Here is a 2,500-nt window from a genome sequence, read left to right on the forward strand (position 1 = left end):
TCGTATATAGCAGGGACGGTGCTGCCTCTCGCTTCGCTCGCTGTCCGCCGCTCGCCGCTCGCTCGCGCAGCCAAAAATGGCCAGTTTTGGCCCGTTTTTGGGCCGTTTTGGCCAGTTTTTGGCCTGTTCTTGCATTGCGCGGTGACCGTCGAGAGCGGAGCAAAACGTCAGCCATCTCAGCACCCTGGAACCCCCCGGGTGGCACAGGGCTGGATGGGGCTTTCGTATAGCAGGGACGGTGCTGCCTCTCGCTTCGCTCGCTGTCCGCCGCTCGCCGCTCGCTCGTGCAGCCAAAAATGGCCAGTTTTGGCCCGTTTTTGGGCCGTTTTGGCCAGTTTTTGGCCTGTTCTTGCATTGCGCGGTGACCGTCGAGAGCGGAGCAAAACGTCAGCCATCTCAGCACCCTGGAACCCCCCGGGTGGCACAGGGCTGGATGGGGCTTTCGTATAGCAGGGACGGTGCTGCCTCTCGCTTCGCTCGCTGTCCGCCGCTCGCCGCTCGCTCGTGCAGCCAAAAATGGCCAGTTTTGGCCCGTTTTTGGGCCGTTTTGGCCAGTTTTTGGCCTGTTCTTGCATTGCGCGGTGACCGTCGAGAGCGGAGCAAAACGTCAGCCATCTCAGCACCCTGGAACCCCCCGGGTGGCACAGGGCTGGATGGGGCTTTCGTATAGCAGGGACGGTGCTGCCTCTCGCTTCGCTCGCTGTCCGCCGCTCGCCGCTCGCTCGTGCAGCCAAAAATGGCCAGTTTTGGCCCGTTTTTGGGCCGTTTTGGCCAGTTTTTGGCCTGTTCTTGCATTGCGCGGTGACCGTCGAGAGCGGAGCAAAACGTCAGCCATCTCAGCACCCTGGAACCCCCCGGGTGGCACAGGGCTGGATGGGGCTTTCGTATAGCAGGGACGGTGCTGCCTCTCGCTTCGCTCGCTGTCCGCCGCTCGCCGCTCGCTCGTGCAGCCAAAAATGGCCAGTTTTGGCCCGTTTTTGGGCCGTTTTGGCCAGTTTTTGGCCTGTTCTTGCATTGCGCGGTGACCGTCGAGAGCGGAGCAAAACGTCAGCCATCTCAGCACCCTGGAACCCCCCGGGTGGCACAGGGCTGGATGGGGCTTTCGTATAGCAGGGACGGTGCTGCCTCTCGCTTCGCTCGCTGTCCGCCGCTCGCCGCTCGCTCGCGCAGCCAAAAATGGCCAGTTTTGGCCCGTTTTTGGGCCGTTTTGGCCAGTTTTTGGCCTGTTCTTGCATTGCGCGGTGACCGTCGAGAGCGGAGCAAAACGTCAGCCATCTCAGCACCCTGGAACCCCCCGGGTGGCACAGGGCTGGATGGGGCTTTCGTATAGCAGGGACGGTGCTGCCTCTCGCTTCGCTCGCTGTCCGCCGCTCGCCGCTCGCGCAGCCAAAAATGGCCAGTTTTGGCCCGTTTTTGGGCCGTTTTGGCCAGTTTTTGGCCTGTTCTTGCATTGCGCGGTGACCGTCGAGAGCGGAGCAAAACGTCAGCCATCTCAGCACCCTGGAACCCCCCGGGTGGCACAGGGCTGGATGGGGCTTTCGTATAGCAGGGACGGTGCTGCCTCTCGCTTCGCTCGCTGTTCGCCGCTCGCCGCTCGCTCGCGCAGCCAAAAATGGCCAGTTTTGGCCCGTTTTTGGGCTGTTTTGGCCAGTTTTTGGCCTGTTCTTGCGTGGTGCGGTGACCGTCGTGAGCGGAGCAAAACGTCAGCCATCTCAGCACCCTGGAACCCCCCGGGTGGCACAGGGCTGGATGGGGCTTTCGTATAGCAGGGACGGTGCTGCCTCTCGCTTCGCTCGCTGTTCGCCGCTCGCCGCTCGCTCGCGCAGCCAAAAATGGCCAGTTTTGGCCCGTTTTTGGGCTGTTTTGGCCTGTTTTTGGGCTGTTCTTGTGTGGCGCGGTGACCGTCGTGAGCGGAGCAAAATGTCAGCCATCTCAGCACCCTGGAACCCCCCGGGTGGCACAGGGCTGGATGGGGCTTTCGTATAGCAGGGACGGTGCTGCCTCGCGCTTCGCTCGCTGTTCGCCGCTCTCCGCTCGCTCGCGCAGCAAAAAATGGCCAGTTTTGGCCCGTTTTTGGGCTGTTTTGGCCAGTTTTTGGCCTGTTCTTGCGTGCCGCGGCGACCGTCGTGAGCGGAGCAAAACGTCAGCCATCTCAGCACCCTGGAACCCCCCGGGTGGCACAGGGCTGGATGGGGCTTTCGTATAGCAGGGACGGTGCTGCCTCTCGCTTCGCTCGCTGTCCGCCGCTCGCTGCTCGCTCGCGCAGCCAAAAATGGCCAGTTTTGGCCCGTTTTTGGGCTGTTTTGGCCTGTTTTTGGGCTGTTCTTGTGTGCCGCGGCGACCGTCGTGAGCGGAGCAAAATGTCAGCCATCTCAGCACCCTGGAACCCCCCGGGTGGCACAGGGCTGGATGGGGCTTTCGTATAGCAGGGACGGTGCTGCCTCTCGCTTCGCTCGCTGTCCGCCGCTCGCCGCTCGCTCGCGCAGCCAAAAATGGCCAG

The sequence above is a fragment of the Musa acuminata genome, unplaced genomic scaffold (genome assembly GCF_036884655.1).
Source record: "Musa acuminata AAA Group cultivar baxijiao unplaced genomic scaffold, Cavendish_Baxijiao_AAA HiC_scaffold_74, whole genome shotgun sequence".
In the NCBI taxonomy this organism is placed as follows: Eukaryota; Viridiplantae; Streptophyta; class Magnoliopsida; order Zingiberales; family Musaceae; genus Musa; species Musa acuminata.